This window comes from Miscanthus floridulus, chromosome 18 (assembly GCF_019320115.1).
Source record: "Miscanthus floridulus cultivar M001 chromosome 18, ASM1932011v1, whole genome shotgun sequence".
Taxonomy (NCBI): Eukaryota; Viridiplantae; Streptophyta; class Magnoliopsida; order Poales; family Poaceae; genus Miscanthus; species Miscanthus floridulus.
This window is the reverse complement of record NC_089597.1, coordinates 22,402,839-22,423,539: the sequence shown is the minus strand read 5'-3', so window position 1 is coordinate 22,423,539 and position 20,701 is coordinate 22,402,839. Positions and strand designations below refer to the sequence as shown.

Here is a 20,701-nt window from a genome sequence, read left to right as displayed (position 1 = left end):
CGCATGGCCACGACATCATGCCACATCAGCACGAGAAGCCAATATAGACAGCTATGGACCTAAGTGATACACCATACTAAGTTTATGGACCGAAAAAGCCACTTTGAAAGTTGATGGACCTAACTGAAACCTCCTATCAAGTTAAGTTAATGGATCTCTTTTGCATTTAACTCTTATTTTTTTAACAGAGAATAACTTACGTTTTACGGAAAGCCGAAATTTTAGTCGGCTGATTCCACGGCCGTTCGGACAACTAAACGAGAAACATGCATAGGCAACAAAGTTTCCCAAGATTCTCCAAAGGAATTGGGGCGCCTGTGTAAACCAAAGCAATCACGTATATAGCTCCAAGCTAAAATTGCAAGATGGCATTGAAAGAAAATAATGATTTGCAACAACCGCAACAAAGCATGCTCCCCAAATACGGTTTTTTTTTTTAATTCCCTCTGCGTACCCCTCCGCGTTGCTCTCTCTCGGCTGACAAAAAAAAAGTCGACAAAAAAAAGCTGTGTTCTTTGGCAGGAGCGCCATTGCTTCTGACTTTCCTCCTTCGAGGCTTCCTTCCGTTGAAGCTAAGGGCGTTGGACGGCGGTAGGTGGAGGCCCAGATGCTCTACAAATGATGCTGCCAGCTCGAAGGGAGATCGGCGTGTCCGGTGAAATTCTGGTTGGTGTGCTCCTCCCACTCTTAGTCCCTTTGCAGTTGTGGCGGGCCCTCGTGGCTTAATAGAGATAAATTCTGATGTGGAGTTGGAGGGCAGCAGCCGAGCTAGAGGCGTAGCTACGAGGGTTTGTGGGGTGGCATAATGGTCTTTGTGAAGCAGGCAAGCAACATGCTTCGTGGAGAATGATGGTGGATCTTGCTCTCACCTGTGCAAGTCTTAGGTCTTTGTCCACGAGTTGTGTGTGTATGAGAGTTGCTTTCTTCCTCTTGTCTCTCTGTTGTGTTCCATGTATCTGTTGCGTTGTGCTCGCAATTTCTTTGTAATCCATAGATTTGCCACCGGCAGGAGACGCGACCTGCGGCCTCCTTGCCTGAGCCACGAGGGCCAGCAGGCAGAGGCCAGCCAGCGAGTCGTCGACCACCGAGGCGCATCCCGACAGATCTTCTCGGCAAGTGCCTCAATTGCCTCTTCTCCGCACATCGGGTGGCAACCTGCAAGCTGCCTCAACGATGTCTGCGGTGCAGGGGATTTCGACACATTGCGCGCGACTGCAAGCGGCCAAGGCGATTGGGCTCTCGGAGCTTGGGCGATGCAAGAGCCATGGGTCGCCAGCCGCAACGCCCTCTTCGTGGCACCCATAACGCATGCTCCACTAGGGCGGTGGACCATGATGGTTCGCAAGACTCTGGTGGGGTCAAGTCGGGCAGCGCTGTTCCTGCCATCAGCGGTCGCCGGTGCCGAAGGCGGAGGCGGCGCCGAAGACAGAGGCGTCATAGGCAGTCGACGGGGGCCGCACTGACAGCACCGGCCTTCACCTCGATTGCTGCTGAAGCTCATCCCGGGCACGGTGAGCTGTCCAGCGAGACAGGCATTGTCCAGCCTGACCCGTTGACGCTGACGCTGTACCCGGACGCTACGCATGGTCGCGACATCACGGAGGACCCAATGTTGGAGGAGTTCGCTGCCTCGCTCGCCAGCAGTCGGATCGTCGCTTGGCCTTCTCTTGAGCGCCTGTTGTCACCACCGGTGGTCCCCCAACCACAAGATGAGGCCCCAGTAGTGGCGACCACCTAGCTAGAGGATGAGGACCCAGCGGCAGTGGTGACCGGTGCGTTGCGGACACCACCTCCGCGCCACATTCACTGGGCGGTGGACTCACCCCCTCTCAGCTCACCATCGGTGGATACCCACCCCGCTGAGGACAACGACGACTCCGCCAAACGCCGCCTCGATAGCTTCATCAATGAAGTGACGCGTAAGAGGGACTCTCCACTCATTCGTGAGCCTCCAATGCAGCCTCCTGCTAAGCCAATGATACCGCGGCAGAGCAAGCGGTTGGAGGCTCAGCCCCTCTCTCGAGTACCTGTTTCCAAGCGAGGTGAGGTGCTGAACATGCAGCGCATGGGCTTCACTAAGGGTCCATCAGCGCCATCCGTGTCGGAGCTGGAAGCCTATGAGAAGCTCTTCGGTGGCGACCTGACTGTGTCCGAGGCCGAAGCGCTTGACGAGCTCTTCCCAGCTGTGTCCAGGCAGTCGCGAAGACGCAAGGCCACCTCCTAGGTCGCACCGTTGTGTAGGTATTGGTTGCTTCCTTTAATGTAATATCGAGTCTAGAGGTCTTTTGCTAGGACGGTCCGGCTACGGCTGTGTCAGGTTAACCTCCTGCGGCGCTCGATACAAGCGCGTTGTATGTTTGCCTAAATTCTATCTAATACAATGATATGCAAAGCTTTTGCGTATTCGAGAAAAAATAGATTTGCCACACATTATTAATGACAAGTGTAGGTTGGCAATCGCCTACCGTAGTTTTCTCGGGAAAAAAAGCACGTACCCGTTGCAGCCCGCTAGCTGAATAGGATAACCTATTATATATGATACACTTGTCACAGAAAAATCTTTCATGCCTCAGGATGATATGACAGCATAGATACTGTTTATAGATATCATGGGTTGAGACTGCCCTTGCAAAGGTTCTCAAGGTTAAATACTAGTGAATATACTACTGGCCTGAGTTTCTGTGTACTAGCACTCTAGTAGGTATAGCTATGGGATAACAAACCAATAGAAATTAGTTGAAGTTCTTTTGAATTTAAAGGAAATTGGTTCATTTCAATACAAATTGCGCAGTCCCATCATCGGACATGCTTCCTCAGGGAGTAATTAACTTCAATGAAATCACGATAGGGAAGGTAGCACCGAGACACAGCACCTTGACTAGTTGACTCCACCTAATGGGCGCCCTAAATCACACAACTAATTGTGACTGATGCATGGACCCCATATCAGTAGGAACACTAACGCGACGCCCGCGGCTACGAAAGCGAGCCAGACGAGGAGCGCGGCGTTCTGAGCGCGGCGTTCGTGGGGTGCGTTCGCGCGAAGGCCGGCGAGCAGGAGGAAGAAGTTGGCGTAGGCTGCCGGTGCGTAGGTGGCGGAAGCGCGCGCGGAGGGTGGCGACGCGGCGGAGGAAGGCGTGCGGGGCGGCGACGCCGAAGCGGTGCAGCCATAGTTCTTTGGAAGGAGCTGCCCTGAGGAAGTCCAAGAACCTCTCCTCGTCCTCCTTGCCGTGGCTCTGCAGCAGAGTTGCCGTGGTTCAGTACATTGTGGATGTGCAAGTCACCACGGACTTGGAGGAAGGTGACGCTTCAGTAGTTCAGTGAATCAACTCTGGCATGCTGACAAGTGTTGAGGCTGCACAGGACGGGCCTGGACTACAAAGCTGCGCTGCGTCCAAATAACATTATCAGTGTTGATGCTACCAAGACTTCCTGAATCTGCTCAGCACGCCAAAAAAAGAAAGTTTGACAGCATGTAATCACTAATTAGGACGACGACAAATTAAATACTACTACATAGTAGATGCTTTCAGCACACCATGTAAGACCTGCAGTTCACAATGCCGTTTACTCTGAAGGTCTTGAAATTTATGCACAAAGAACATATAGAGTGACAATCAGATTCCATAAGCTCAGAAACGTAGGGGACCAAAGCCAAACTCTGTTTCCCCCGTTTGGTTCCACGGACTAAACTTTAGTCCCTGTCACATCGAATGCTTAGATACTAATTAGGAGTATTAAACATAGATTATTTACAAAACCCATTGCACAGATAGAGGCTAATTCGCGAGACGAATCTATTAAGCCTAACTAGACCATGATTCGACAATGAGATGCTACAGTAACCATTTGCTAATGATGGGTTAGTTAGGCTTAATAGGTCTTTTATGAATACTTGCTGCCATGAAGAACATACGGTTTTATGAATTTTTACATACCTGTAAGGAAGCATTCTGACATCTCTAAATGTCCTCAGGTGATGCCATGATGGGCAACAGAACTTCCACTTCAAACAATTTCATGACAGACAACCAACTTATGGTATATAAATGATGAAAAAACAGTTTGTGTAAACAAGAGAGTACTCCATTAGGTACAGATATCATTATAATGCAGTTAGGTAAATGCATGATGGAAGGATGGAATTTCATCACACGGTTTAATATTTACCTTTTGTTTACATGACAGAATATTAGTTTTGAGACCAGAGATATCATCATTGCCTTACAATTTACACACTGAACATTCAAATTTTCAGAGATATCTTTGGCTTGAAAATAGAAAACTTGGAACATGGACTGTTGTTGGGGAAAAGGGTTTCGCATGGCACCCGAACCTTTCGTCTCACTGGTTTCAGACTGTTTTAGCATGTTTAAGTGAGGATGGTGAATTGGGGAAATGACCCAGTCCATGAGTATAAAGTGCAGCCCATGTAAAGGTCGGAAGGTCGGAACTTTCTTTGCCAAATCACCATGAGATGTTTGGAGTTATTAGTTGGAATGACTGTATAATGACATCGGCACTATCTGAAAGGAACATTTGGATTTCCCCAGCATGATATATGATTATTTCAAGCATGATGTGTATATATGGTGATGAAATGTGATACTTAACATAATGCAAACTTGAATAAGTGTGGTGTAAAATGAAGGGTGGGCTACTGGGATGATATAAACGACACAGTATTTGGGGTAACAGATGGAAGGATTATTGATTCCTTACATGCTTGTAAATTTCAAGCTAGGGTGCCAAACCTGGCCTGCTTTAGAAAATCACCGAGCAAACTCATTGGTTTCACACCACTAGGACCTCTGGACTCTGGTTATCAAAAAAGTAAACCATTATTGTCATATACAAGTAAACTCATGAAAAATAGATCAAAGAAGCATCAGAAACATTAGACAATAGGTAAAACATGAAAAGAGAACAAAGAAAGCATGATTTGAAAATTATATCTGCTGAATTGCACCAGATAGCTGATCATTTTTCCAACCAAAATGCAGAGAGGTAGTATCTTCAATAAGCTTCTGAGCCTGGGAGGGGCCTAGCATATTTTAAAACAGTAGCACAAGAGGATGCAAAGGCCCTTTTTACTGCTGAACTCCTTTCCTCCAGAACAGCACTATACAGTAACTTCAGTAACAATGCTGTGAATGGTTTGATGTCAATCATGACCTTCTGTACCAACAAGGTGATGAAGCTAGCAACACCAACTCTGAAATCAGACAGAAAACGAATGAAACCATATGACTGAAGTAATGAGAAATGCAGCATTTGATGCTATCATGAATAAGATTTACGGTAAAAGCAATACTAACCTTGTATTTAAACCAACAGCTGATCTAACCATTTGGGCCAGGCGAGGAACCAATATATCAAGTGAATTCTTGTCAACAACTTTTATACATATATCAAGAGTTTCCCACATTGGAGAATCTTTAGCCACAGCTATACGCAAGCTTTCAAGCTTATCTGTTTTGATGCCAGCATTCCCTGCATGCATCTTGATCCAAATACAGGAGTGAGTAAAGAATTGCATCTGAGAGATATACACCTGCAGAATCATCGCCACCAGTCCTTATAAAAGGGAAACAAAATTAGCATACCTCGACATAATTCAACCTTTGATCCTCCAGACTTGGCAAACATTCAAGCATACAACTAACAAGTTCTGGCAGATGAGGTCGAAGGGCAGGACCAGCACCCTAAAGACATTAGGAAGTCATAAGCTAAGGATATCCTCTTTAGTTGATTAATTTGGTGATGGTAGCTACATGAGCATAGTATATTAACATATGAAATGAATACAGAAAAAAAGCTATGATCTTTTGTTCACTGAATATGTTAAAGTTAAAACACAGATGTCAAGAAAGCTACCATCAAATTTAGTAAAATACTGAGTCTATTCCACTATAACTCATTATGTATCTATTTCTGCCTCTCTTGGAGGCTCTGACTACTTCTAGGGTTCTTCTTGCTTGATTACAATGGATGGTGTGGCTGTGCTTATATAGCCAGCTACCTAACAAACACAATCTAATCTAAATAACCTTATCTCTAATGACCTGCTAACAAACCAATCTTATTCCCCTCGTGGCACTGTTCACGAGCTACAGTGCTCGTGGGCCTAGGCCTGTGGCCAACCCACTTGCCGTAGTAATGAGATTACTTGTTTGTATGTAGTTTCACAAGAGTACGTCATTCAACCAAGCAATTTAATTTCGGTCTCATAGGCAAAAAAAAAAAAATAAACAAAGAAGATGGCAGATATGGTGATGGGAGTGCACAATTTGATACCTGGATGTTTTTGTCAGGATGGGCAGGCAGTCGGCGGGCCGGCCGGCGACCTGCCGAGGGGCAAGGGGCGAGGGCCAAGCCGCCGAGGCCGAGCGCACAGCGGAGCGCAGAGCGACGGAGGCCGGAGCCCGGAGGGGGAGACCGGTGACGGGCGGAGGGGACGACCGGCGACGAGCGGAGGCGGAGCGCAGAGCGGCGTGCGGCGCGACCCCAGTGTCCAGTCCAAACGAGCGAGGCGGTGCGACTCCGACGCGCTCGCGCGAGCGCTACCCCTGCCTTCGCCGTTCGGTTGAACTCCTTTGTTGGCCTGGTGTCTCATGGGCCAAAAAACTGAAGAACTGCTCCCTTGTTACTTGGGCCACGACTAGGGCCACAGCCCAAGTTGCCCTAGTGCTAGGTCCGCCCATGGATGGGGCAGATCTAACTACATAATAACAATATACTTCAAAGTAGAGTGAACAGAATATTGCCTTTGAAAAATTTGAAGGGTGGAGGCAATCTCAATTCATGAACCATAGCTATGGAGTATAAGGTTATATGATTCTGTAAGATACCATACATTTCCTACTTAACCCTGAAGTATAAATTTCCCTTTCTGGTAGGGTGTGGGCTTCAGAAAATGATTTAGCCAAAGTAATAAATGACATAGTATTTTTGTACACTACTTGTGATTTGTGAGTCTTAGTCTTAGTCTACATCCAATCCCTAACGGCTGTCTAGATTTGATAACAGAAAATGGTACCTCCTCTCTTACAGTTACACAAAGAAAAGATTTGTAGTAAAGGCATCCTTCCAACAAACAGCTGATCCTCCTCACTCCTCAGTACACAAAAACTAGTTTCTAATCTAAAAGGTTTGCCAGTAAGAATGCAGTCCTTAGACAAGATGACCATTTCTCCATCTTACATAACATGCCACCATTCCAGTTCACACCACTGGACACCATCACCATGTCACTGCAATGGTAACTGAATCGCGACAACGGAGAACAAGAAGTAGCAAGACTTATTCATGGCAAACAGGCAGCTCAACTTAGAAACCAACTCCTACACTAGATGTCATTCTAGGAAAAAAGAGCACGGTACTCATTGGCCTCATGAGCCATTTCTTCCATGCTTCTATCTTTCCTCTCAATGTCCAGGTCAAGCTTCTCCTTCAATTCTTTCTCTTTCACATCAATCTATTATACCAAGGAAAAGGGCAAGCTTTATTTGATCAGACATCATAATAAAATAACATGATTGATAGAAAACTATGCCATGTACCGCATCATATATTTCATCATTTTTTCTCAAAATCCCCTTTCTTCCTCGGGATGACATGAATGTGGACATGTGGAACTGTTTGGCCAGCTTCAGGACCATCCTGATAAGTAATATCACTTGTTAATAAGCAATTTCATGTATGTCAGCATAGAATATAACAACTAAGAAGTCCATAACAAATTTGGGTTATTAGTACTGAAAGGATGAGCACGCTACAACAATAAAATTGAAGCGCAGACCACACCTGAATAGCAAAGGTAAGTGAAGATGCTTTATGGTACTGCTCAAGACGTACACCGACTTCCTTTGCAGTAACCCATAAGTCGCTTGTCACATCAGAACTGAGATCAGCGAATCTTTTCACTTCATGCTTGGGGCACACAAGAACATGTATGTATTGTCAAGGAAAAAAATGATATATAGAACAACACATTTTTGTCAATATGTGATGTATCAAACTTTGAGCCAAATAAGTTTATTCTGGTGGGGTTATGAGTTATGACAGCTTTGCACCAAATGACAACACAAAGAAAATAGATTCGCAGCTCCAATTCCACAGCCACAATAAACCGCCCAAATCTAACTTCCAAGAAAGCACAGAAGCCGCTTTGCTGAATAAAAGGATATGACCTGCATAAGAATGATTTGTCTGGTTAAGAAAAAGCTGCAGAACACAAACTGGTAAAAAAGAAATGCGATGTGGTGGCATGGTTTGAAGCTTTACAAAGCTTGAATGCAACGCCCACGACAAGCACTACTCAGTAGTTAGATTGGATCAAGTAGCATCCGCTTGCAGGGAACTTAGTTCAAATTCCCAGCCAAGCATAAGACATTGCCCATATTCCTAGCCTACCGAAACAACCCGTAATGGTACGATGGTACACTGGTGCCTGGATGAATTTATTATTAGGACAGAAATGGCTCTCAACACAAAATCTTTATTTAGCATTTGGAACTCGCTGTTTGATCAATGTAACTTTCATTAGCCACATTTCCGCAAGAAAGCTGGAATTTTTTTCCCCCTTTCTCTCGCGATGACTAATGTTATAGCAACCACAAACCAAAAATGATTGATATGGCGGAGTGGCGGCGGGTACAGCAGGCAAGCAAAGCATCGGCAAAGGCGAAGTGAAAAGAGGGAAGGGAATAATACCCGGGAGGAGGGGGCGGAGGTTGACCATGGCGTAGGAGAGGGGCGTGGCATGGAAGACCTCCCTGGCGTCGATCTTGTAGGGCCCGAACTTGTAGGAGGCCTCCATCCCCGGCGGCGGCTGAAGCGGGGGGAGGAAGAGGAGGAGACGGCGCGCGGGTGGGGTAGGCGGCGAAGGAAGCGAGTAGGCGTAGCGAGTGAGAGTGGGCGAGGACGGCACGCGAGCGCAGCACGGAGAAACCAATGGAAGCGCTGTCACGGCGACGGAGCCGGAGAGGAGAGCAAAAGGCTGCCGGCAAGGACAGAAGGGCACAGTTGTGGGCTTTGAAAAGGGTTGGGCCTCGACTTAGACGCCCACTTGTACTCTTTCCTTGCTGGCTGCCAGCTTTTATGCTTGGGCTGACCAGAGGCTGCCTGCAGTGCCCGCCGCGGCCCGCCTCTATGTAAATTTGCAGCCCAAGCATTGCAGGACGATGCATCCGTTGACTTGCTGCTAAAATCATGCGCTCAAAAGTGATTACCATAGTGCTGCAAAGAAGGAACTAGATTGACTTTGTGATCGCAGCGAAGTCAATCTAGCGAAGGCATGCAAAGAAAGGCAAGCTTCACTGATGGTTTTGTTAGGTTGACATTATCCAAGTTGCAGTGATTTTATGATGGTAGTGCATGCATGCCGCGTAGGTTTTCCATTGGATCGTGGATTAGTTTTGACATGACACATACGAGAAGCACTATATATAGTTGCATGCATGGGATTGCTATTATATTTTATTTGGTCAAACAAAGTAATAAAGAGTTGTGGCGATATGGATTGGAAGTGTAGGTCAAGGTGAAGTAGTCAACAGTTAGCAGCCACTACTAGAGAACAGACTTTAGAACGATGTCTCAATTTAGCATTAGTCTCGGTATTTTTTTTTTTTTGCCCCCGGACTAAAGGACCCTTTAGTCCCGGTTGGTAATACCAACCAGGACTAAAGATCCCTGCCCAACGGTCGTCCGCGGGGCAGGGTTCTTTATTCCCGGCTGATATTACCAATCGGGACTAAAGCTTTTAGTCCCGGTTTGGGTGATGCCCCGGGAATAAAGATTAATCTTTAGTCCCGGTTTGGACCCCTAACCGGGACTAATTATCCCGGCCTATAATTCAGCTCATTTCTTTCTCCCCGGGCCCGAGCCATTCCATTCAAACTCACTGCCTCTGTTCTTCAGCTTGCTGTTGTTCTTGCTCTCTCCCCCTCCATTGGTGTTGCTCTTCGATTTTGGAGGTAACAAACTTAATCCTCTTATGTTTTATCAGTAGCTTATCTCATTTTGCGATGTAGATGCATGTGTAACTTTATATGTTGGACTTTATTATGATTTTATATGTCATTTTTAGCTCAAAATGACATGATGATTTGCATATATGTTTGGATAAACAAAAGTTAAATTAGTTCATCAAATGAAATGAAATACTTAGAAATCATGCATTTTATTTTTTAGAATTAAATTTTTCATGAAATGAAAAACTTAGAAAATAGTTAGAAAATTGTAGAAAATCCGTACTAGTTGAACTTGCGGACCGTGTTCAGGTCGGCGAGCATGTTCTCTGCCGAGCGGTAACGGACGTCAAGGAGGAGCTTTGATTCTACGAGAGAGAGCGGCAACGGTCGTGGAAGACCGTGTTCCCTTTCTCGTAGAATCGGAGCTCTTCCTTGGCCAAGTACGGTGCCGTCCGGTGGAGAAATGCTCGCCGAGTTGATCACGTAAGCAAGGTCAACTAGTACGGATGGTTATTTATTGAAACATGTTTTTAAGCTATAATTTGATGGATATTTGATAACTTTAGACCTATAAATGTCATCTACAAATGTTACTATCCTCGGCAACCTAAACGTCCGTGAGCTCGCCGATATCGAGCAGGTCACTTAGAATTATTTTTTCCATGAAATGAACTACTTAGAAATCATGCCTTTTTTTAGAATTAAATTTTCCATGAAATGAAAAACTTAGTAAATAGTTAGAAAATTATAGAAAATCCGTACTAGTTGAACTTGCGGACCGTGTTCAGCTCGACCAACATGTTCTCTGCCGAGCGGTAACGGACGTCAAGGAGGAGCTTTGATTCTACGAGGGAGAGCGGCAACGGTCATGGAAGACCGTGTTCCCTTTCTCGTAGAATCGGAGCTCTTCCTTGGCCAAGTACGGTGCCGTCCGGTAGAGAAATGCTGGCCGAGATGATCACGTAAGCAAGGTCAACTAGTACGGATGGTTATTTATTGAAACATGTGAAATCCGTACTAGTTTTGTTTAAATATATCATTTTAGAAAATATGAAATTTACACTAGTTTACAAAAATAAGTATAGAAAGTAGATGACAACTGGTACCGGATCCTCGACCTCTCGTTCGGTTGCGAAACGACTGAGGCCAGAACTCCCTCTCATTATCTGTGGCAAGTGTAAGCAGAAGATTGTGATGGAGTACCGAGTCAAGAGACAGGGACCCAACAAGGGTCGTGTTTTCTACAAGTACCCAGATCGCGATGTGAGTTTCTTACGTATTTTATAATTATGGCTAATTGACCTGCTTTTCTTGAATATTTTTGACTAAATATTTTTTGGCTTTAATTTCAGTGGGAGGACAATGGATGCGATGGTTGGTACTGGGAGGAAGATTATGCTACATACGTGTAGAATTTGGGTGCGCTTGAGGTAGCGGCTGCTGCTGATGAGGCAGTGAGCCAGCAGGAGAAGCTTATTGATATTCAACAGAAGAATAATTTGTCTGTTTTAGTTGCGTACGATCACGAAATAATTATGTTACTGAAGTGCATTGTAGTTTTAGTTTGTTTAGTGATAATTGGGATTGCTTACGTTGTAGCCAGGCTTAGTTAATTAATCAACCATGTGTGTGTCATTTATGTTGTATAATAAAATACTTAATTATGTTCAAGGTTTTCATAATTTGTCGTGTAATACAGATTATGTCACGCCATTGGATGTACAATGCCGATCGCCGCTCCCAAGACTTTATTGAGGGCTTGCACTATTTCTTAGGTGTGGCCGAGGCAAATAAGCGGGATGGTTTTCATGTGCTGTCCATGTGTCCCTATGTAAGAATTTAAAGAATATTCAAGCTCAATGAGTCTTCATTCACATTTGCTTAAGTCAGGTTTCATGTCAAACTATATATGTTGGACTAAGCATGGAGAAAGCGGGGTCATGATGGAAGAAGGTGAAGGAGAAGATTTAGACATTGATGACATTATTGCTCAGTATGGTGCCTTTGATGATACTACAATGGGGAGAGATGAAGAAGTGGTAGTGGTAGAAGATGATCTCGGTGATGCTCTTGGCGATGCCATTCGTGATGCACAACAAGAATGGGAAAGTGAAAAAGAGAAAGTTAAGTTCGAGCACATGCTTGAGGATCATAGGAAGTTGCTATACCCGACGGCCGAAGAGGGGCAAAAAAAGCTGGGTACAACACTGGAATTGCTACAGTGGGAGGCAAAGAATGGTGTATCCGACAAGGCATTTGGGAATTTATTGAACCTCATAAAGAAGATGCTTCCGAAGCCAAATGAATTGCCCACCACTACGTACGAAGCAAAAAAGGTTGTTTGCCCTTTGGGATTAAAAATCCAAAAGATACATGCATGTCCTAATGACTGCATCCTCTACTATGGCAATGAATACGAGAATTTGGATGACTGCACGGTATGTAAAGCATCGCTGTATAAGATCAGGCACGATGATCCTGGTGACGTCGAGGGTGAACAACGTCCTAGAAAGAAAATCCCTGCTAAGGTTATGTGGTATGCTCCTATAATACCACGCTTAAAATGTTTGTTCAGAAATAAAGACCATGCAAAGTTGTTGCGGTGGTATAAAGAAGACCGTAAGGTAGACAATATACTGAGACACCCAGCTGATGGGTCCCAGTGGAGAGCGATAGATAGGGAATTTCCAGAGTTTGCAAATGAGGCTAGAAACTTAAGGTTCGTCTTAAGTACAGATGGTATGAATCCTTTTGGAGAGCAGAGCACTAGTCATAGCACTTGGCCAGTTACTCTGTATCTACAATATTCCTCCATGGTTATGCATGAAGCGGAAGTTCATTATGATGCCGATCCTCATCCAAGGTCCGAGGCAACCTGGCAACGATATTGATGTCTATCTGAAGCCATTAGTTGAAGAACTTCTAGTTTTATGGAACAAACTAGGTGTACGTGTCTGGGATGAGTACAAACAAGAACACTTTGACCTACGAGCAATGTTGTTCGTAACAATCAATGAATGGCCTGCTTTAAGTAATCTTTCAGGTCAGACAAACAAAGGATATAATGCATGCACACATTGTTTTGATGACCTTGACAGTATATATTTGAAAAGATATCGAAAGGTCGTGTACCTTGGCCATCGTCGATTCCTTCCTTTGAATCACCAAGTAAGAAAGAAAGGAAAGCATTTTAAAGGTAAGCCAGACCACCGGAAGAAGCCTCATAACCGAATCAGAGGAAGATGTACTCGCAATGGTTCAAGGATGTGAAAGTAGTATTTGGAAAGGGACAAGGCAGTGAATCTGTTCCCAAAGATGCTAAGGGACACGCACCCATGTGGAAGAAGAAGTCCATCTTTTGAGAGCTACCCTATTGGCAAGTCCTAGAGGTCCGCAACGCTAATCGACTGTGATGCACCTGACAAAGAATCTTTGTGTGAACCTGTTAGGATTCATGGGTGTGTACGGGAAGCCTAAAGGATTCACTTGAAGCACTGCCAGGACTTGCAGGGCATGAAAGAACGAGACAACCTTCATCCAAGAGAAGATAGATGATGGACGTCATTACTTAAGTCTTGCTAGCTACACGCTTAGCAAAGAAGAGAGAGGACAGCATGTTCGAATGTCTAAGCAGCATCAAGGTCCCATCGGGATTCTCCTCCAATATAAAGGGTATAATAAATGTGCCAGATAAGAAATTCCTAAACTTAAAGTCCCACTGACTGCCACGTGCTTATGACACAATTGCTTCCAGTTGCTTTAAGAGGAATTCTACCTCCACATGTACACCTAGCCACCGTGAAGCTATGTGCATTCCTCAATGCAATTTCTCAGAAGGCAATCAATCCAGTGGAACTAGCTACTCTACAGAATGATGTGGTTCAATGTCTTGTCAGCTTTGAGTTGGTGTTCCCTCCATCCTTCTTTAATATCATGACACACATCCTAGTTCATTTGGTGAAGGAGATTAGTATTCTTGGACATGTGTTCTTACATAACATGTTCCCCTTCGAGAGGTTTATGGGAGTCTTGAAGAAATATGTGAAAGTCCGTTCTAAGCCTGAAGGAAGCATCGCCTAGGGACTATGGAACAGAGGAGGTCATTGAGTTCTAGTGTTGACTTTATTCCTGACCTTACCCCGATTGGCGTTCCCGAATCACGACACGAGGGGAGACTCAGTGGTAAAGGAACTTTAGGGAAGAAAATATATATCGGCATGGAAGACGATTATTTCAATAAAGCACACTACACAAGTTCTTCAGAACTCGTCATTGGTGCATCCGTACATCGAGATACATAAGGAGTTCTTACGATCCAAGTTTCCAGAGAAGACTGAAGCTTGGATTAGGCGTCAGCACATGGAAAGTTTCAGTGGTTGGTTGCGAAAAGAATGTCAAGGCTATGACAATATTGATGAACAACTGTATTTGTTAGCTAGGCAGCCATCATGGCATATCCTCACGTACCAAGGGTACGAGATAAATGGGAATATATTTTACACAGTTGTCCCAAGATAAAAGGAGCACCAATCAAAATAGTGGTGTTCGCATAGATGGACACAGATCCAAATGGGAATATGCAAACATATTATGGCCGCATAGAAGAGATATGGGAACTAGACTACGCACCTAATTTTAAAGTCCCTTTGTTCCGGTGCCAATGGGTGAAGCTGACCGGAGGAGGGGTAACAGTCGACAAAGAGTATAGAATGACAACAGTGGACCTCAACAATATTGGGTATAAAGAGGAACCATTCATCCTTGCTACCGATGTGAGTCAGGTGTTCTATATGAAAGACATGTCTACAAAATCAAAGAGAGGAAAAAACGATGACATCAACTCAATGAGGGATGAGCCAAAGCGCCACATAATTCTTTCTGGGAAAATAAATATAGTGGGAATTGAAGACAAGTCAGACATGTCAGAAGATTACGAAAGAAATGTCCGAATTCCACCCTTCATAGTGAGATATGTATACAATCCTTATATAGGCCATTTTTTCATTTGAAAAAGTTGTAGAACAAAAAATACTACATTTTCTTTATTTTTATAGGTTCAACAAAAATTTCTTGTCAATTTTGGTCAAAAACCGAGAAAAAATTGAAACATTGATGTTACAATAATGTGATAATAAATTTCCTATCGAATAATATTAGTTTTATTAATTTTAAGTTACAAATATATTTTTGCATTAACAAAATACTTAGTATTAGTAACATTTATATTCTATATTCATAAAAGAAATTAAAAACTTTAGGTTACAAAATTTTCCTATTTACAATAAATAATTAGTTAATCAATAGTATTTTTTAAAATAAATATTGCAAAGTATTGAAGTTGCTATGGAATTAATTGATTAACCTAGTATTAAACAAAATCAAAATCCCAGGCCTTTCTAATTACGCTGGCGGGTTGCCAAAATTTGAGACCTTTAGTCCCGGCCGAGGCCAAGAACCAGGACTAAAGGGTGGGCGGCAATTTCGGTGCCCGTCCAAAAATACCCACCAGCCGGGACTAAAGGACATTTAGTCCCGGCTGGTAAGACCAACCGGGACTAAAGGTTAGTCCCGGCTAGTAAGACCAACCGGGACTAAAGGGTTGGACCTTTAGTCCCGGTTGGTCTTACCAGCCGGGACTAAATGTCCTTTAGTCCCGGCCTATATATATCGAACGTCTATTCTATTCATCTTCGATCTCGCCTCCGTCGCTCAGCCCCGCCCGGTCGCGCCATCCGCCGTCGTCGAGCTCGTCTCTGCCGCGCCGCCGTCGTCGTCTACCCCCGCCCGGCCGCGCCATTCTCCCGGCCCGCATCCCGTCTCTGCTGCCGCACCCGACCCCACCCTCCGTCGCTATATTTAATTAGTATTTTAGTTAGATAGTTTATTTAGATAGTTTTTTATTATAGTTTTTTATATATGTTAGATTAAAATGTATTATCTATTACTAGTTTATCTGATTTCATGTTAGATTTATTTAATTGGATTTAGTAATTATATATTCTATCTCTATATATATATCTAGAGAGAGATTCTATATGTATACATATGTACTTAATTATTTCTATGTGTATATATACATGTACTTATTTTCATGTGTTGAGAGAGAGAAAATTGTATCTAGAGAGACATTCTATGTGTTATCACATGCATATCTAGAGATATAGACATATGCACTTATTTCTATGTGTTGAGAGAGAGAAAATATATTGTATCATTCTATGTGTATATATATACATGTACTTATTTCCATGTGTTTTGGATCGAAAGTGTTTTTGATTCGATTCCAAAGCCTATACCTTATTATTGTTTATCCTTATGAAATATTATGTGTTATTATATTTAATTGGATTTAGTAATTCTATATGTGTTATCACATGTACTTATGTACCATAGTAATTCTATCTATGTGTTATCTTTAAGATGCAAATGGCTGCTCCGGATGATAACTTGAGTGATGACATAATGGCGGATATTATCAACGCCGGCACCAATGTGGATGTAGATGACACGAGTTAGTACTTTGCTGATTATGAGGATATCCTGAATATGCCGGTGGTTGAAGATCAATAAATTGTCGCGCAAGAAAATACTGGCGAGGTATATTCGATTATCTATCATCTCTTATAGATGCATGCGTACGTATATTTGTTGTTAATCGTTGTGTTTCTACTCATGTAGCCGGTCTCTGGATCTACATCAACCACCGACAAAAGTAGGAAAGTCCGAGGGCCAAAAAAGCCATTAGAGGGCCGTTTCATAATATCAGAATTCAACACCGACACCGGCAAACCATTGGGACCACATGCTCAGACATATGTCAATCAATGTGGGTTCATTGTAAGGGATAGGATCCCAGTTAGTGCTCGTGAATGGAAGCAGAAGATATCCGCTCCTAATGTTAGTTTTGTATCTGATCGTGACAAGAACCTAGCTTGAAGAGATATCACTCAGCATTTCACATTACAAGCAGATGATGCTTTGAAGGAGCTAGTGAGGGATTGGACAATGAAGAAGATGGCAACATTGTTCCAGAGTTGGAAGAAGACATTGTATAAAAAGTTTATCTTGAAGAATGCTACGCCGAATTTCAATGCTAAGGCGTTTGTCAAGTTGGAGTCCCATTGGGATGCCTTCATAGAATACAAGACATCTCAAGACAGTGAGGAACGTGTGATGAGAAATCGGCAGAATGCCCGACAGAAGCAATACCATCATCGCATGGGATCAGGTGGTTATAGGAGTGCTATTCCCAAGTGGCAGAACATAGAAGCGGAGATTACTGCTAAGGGAATCATACCTAAAACAATAGAGAAGAACTGGCCTCAACGCGCGAAGAATTGGTTCTACGCTCATGGGGAAAGCCTAGACCCAGACACTGGCAAGCTAATTTTCGGCCAAAAAATTGAGAGAGCAACACAGAGACTAGCTCGTGCTGGGGAAGAAGCTGATAGTGGTGTTTTCAAGCCCAACAGAGAAAATGATGAATTGACATATGCCCTAGAGAATCCCGAACATGGTGGTCGAACAAGAGGCTATGGGGCGGTTCCGTGGCTACACGCATTCCCAGCAGACAAGGATACCTACAGAAGCCGCTAGAGAAAGAAGGATGAGGAGGCAGAACGAATCCGTGCATTAGAGCAATTTGTTGATGAGTCACGACAAGCATTGCTTGAATCATGTGAACGAGAAAAATCTCTTGAGGCAAGAATGCAGGAGGAGATCAAAGAGGCAAGTGCAGCTAGCAATGAGTCAAATGCAATCGCAATCAACGCCGGGAGTCACCATTAGCCCCGTTGGTCAGATGAAAAGCAGTTGTGCTTCTACGAAGCTGCCAGTTATTCAAGACGACGCTGGGTTGTGCTTCCCTATTGATGACATTACCGAGCGTCTAACAACATGTGAGCTGCACATTCCAGATGGTAATAATGCATCAATCATGGTGGCTGTCGGGGTTGTATCTCTAATAGACCGAACGAAGACACCAAGAATCCATGGGTCAGTTATTCAACCTGGATATGCTAGCATCTCGGTCGATAGAGTGCTCAAAGGTTACAGCAATGTTCCTCTTGACATTGAAGGCGGTGATGGGGAGAAAACACTAGGAGAAGCAGAGAAGACATTTATTCAATGGCGCAAACGCTTCATCATCATTCCTGGGGCGCCACCGCTTCCCCTACCTCACCCTAGGTACGAATGAAAGTGAATGAAATATTATTTTCCATTAATTTTCTATTGGCTTCAAAAATAATTGACACACAACTTGTTTTTGTAGCAGGGTCTCCCCCCAGCCTAGCCTAATCATTCATTCCCCATCTCATCACAACGTCGCGGGGGGCGAGACGACTTCATCCCCACGGCGATCACCAACTCCTACACCGGCCCCATCGCCTCCACAACGATCTCCAACTCCTACACCGTCCCCACCACCTCCACAATGATCTCCAACGCCTCCACGCCGGTCTCCACCAACACCGGCCTCATCACCTCCACGCCGGTCTCCAACACCGCCCCCACCCCCTCCACAGCGACGCACTACAAAGACGTCTAAGGTCCCGGCGATAAAGAAGACCCCGAGAAAAAGAGTTATTTCTCAAGAAATACTTCCTAAAAATACTGATGAGCAAATAGCAGCTGAAGAAGACAAAAAAGTGAAAGATTTTTTTATAGATATCAAAAACAAGAGTCAAGCGAAGCTTAAGGAGAAGCCGTATTTTTACATACCATGAGATGTGCTAAGGCAGAAGGTCGATGCACACAAGAAAAAGATGATTGAACTTCGTAAGCCTTCGCCACTATTAGACTATGACCGCTCCCTCGCGAAGTCACATGATGCAGATAAGAAAAGGAAAAGAGCATCAGGGAAGGATGTCCCACAGCTCGGACAACAGAAGCAACCAATGCAAAATCTTGTTGTTGCTAATGAATATGGTTCCAACATAGAAGTCTATCGACCAGACAACTCTGGAGAAGTATCGGTTCAAGCCCTTAATGCTTTTTTTCAAGATACTGGATTAACCTTGGATCAATTGACGGGCAAAGCTCCAATCCAGAACCTGGAAGTTGATACCTGGAAGACTTATAAATATGGCAAAAGTCTGTACAACCCTGCGGCTCTGAATGAATTGGGTACGCAAATGTACTTGCTCAATAAGTGGTACATGCAGGCGTGTGGCAGGGGTGAGCAGTGGATCTTTGTCAGATTTAGAGACCATCATTACTTCCGTGGCGATGACATCTTACATATTAGTTTCGAAGAATTGCATCAACTATACCACATGGACGCTCTGGACAAATCAATCATTAGCTCCTTTTGTTTGTAAGTGATTCTTACTTTTATTTAATAAACTCACTTCCATGCGTACGTGTATATAATTATCCTCACATGTAACTTATATTTATATACAGATTCCAAATGTCAGAGCTCTAAAGAATACAAGACACCAGTGTTGGCTTCATTGATCCTTATATCGTATTCAAAACCGGTATTATTATCAAGGAGCGGTGGGTATCTGAAGCATAGGATAATATCATGATGTTCTTCGTGAAGCAGCACGACAAGACAACAATACTTTTTCCGTACAACTTTGAGTAAGTGTTAATAATAATGTAGTCTACACATTTTATGTAATATCAATACAACTTATATGCATGTACGTGTGTGTATAAACCAATGCAGGTTTCACTGGATACTCATTGTCATTGAGTTAAACTCAAGTCGGTTAGTAATCTTTGACTCGTTGAGAAAAGAGCAGGCACTATACCAAGATATAATAGACATTATCCAGGGGTAATTTCGATCTCTCGCGCACAACTATTATTGAATAGACTTTGCCATAATTTATTAACGATCGTATATTATTGGTCGCACAGGGTTTGGAAAGAGTTTATTCGGCAACATCGCAAGGATTGCAAGGCACCACTTAATATAGTTGAAATACCAGTAAGTTGTACTATATACACTTCCCCATGTGTTTAATTACTATATCGTACTTCAATTTATGTGTGAGATGATGAGAATAATCTTCTTCTCGTACAGTGGTGTTTGCAGCAGAAACCAGGTAATAACTTGTGTGGATACTACGTTTGTGAATTTATCACTGCGCACATAAGAAGAACTCCTAAAAATATCCTCAGAGTACGTATATATCAATTTTTTATTTATTTTTAAATGAATATATATATATATATATATGTATTAATACTTTTCCTTTTATTTCAAATGCAAGACTGAATAGTTGAAACAAAGGGTCATGCAAAAAGACCATCTGAAAGCAGTTCAAGAGTCAATAGCAGGATATCTTCTAGAAAAAATGCTAAATCCCAATGGCGAGTTCTACTTTGATCCTAAGGAATAAATGATGTAAATTAAATGTTTATTGATATCGTTATTTTCGAGAACAAGATTATGAAAGTGTTGTATATATACATATATATATATATATATCTATAATATATATAGGTTCATACTTTATTCGAATATAATAATGCTCGAGATGAGAATTAGATGTAATTATATGCGTGCGTGTATTTATATTAGCAGCGTAGAATACGTACATAAAAACATATTATATATTAAACAAATACGTGTAACTGAACTGAAAACAAATTAAACAAAAAAAAAGAAAAAGAAAAGGAACCTTTAGTCCTGGTTGGGGTTACCAACCGGGACTAAAGGGTGCGGCCACGTTTGCTCGGCTGGAGGGCCTTTAGTCCTGGTTGGTGTCGAC

General features: G+C 43.3%; 1 pseudogene; it reads right to left on the bottom strand.

Moving 5' to 3' along the window:
• Positions 1–5,046: 5,046 nt before the first annotated feature.
• LOC136519629 (bifunctional bis(5'-adenosyl)-triphosphatase/adenylylsulfatase FHIT-like) lies at positions 5,047–9,007 on the bottom strand (annotated as a pseudogene).
• Positions 9,008–20,701: the final 11,694 nt, after the last annotated feature.